The following is a 232-nucleotide window of genomic DNA, read 5'->3' as shown; positions in this document are numbered from 1 at the left end:
AGTGTTGCACTGATACCCTGTGGAGAAGCTTTATAGGTCATTAATTGTCATTTACAGTGTGTTATATTATAGTTAACTGTAGTGCACGTGCAGCTCCAGTGTAAACCTGCACAGAGACATTAAATAGATATAAGAACCACTATTACAGTATTTATATATCTGCCATTAGCAGCCACAGGAACCTGATTATGTCTCATGTAAAGTCAGTTTATAGTGAAAGTTTCAGTAAATA

Source organism: Morone saxatilis, unplaced genomic scaffold (genome assembly GCF_004916995.1).
Source record: "Morone saxatilis isolate NCDOM2014 unplaced genomic scaffold, NCSU_SB_2.0 Contig17, whole genome shotgun sequence".
In the NCBI taxonomy this organism is placed as follows: Eukaryota; Metazoa; Chordata; class Actinopteri; family Moronidae; genus Morone; species Morone saxatilis.
Note: the sequence above shows the minus strand (reverse complement) of the source record.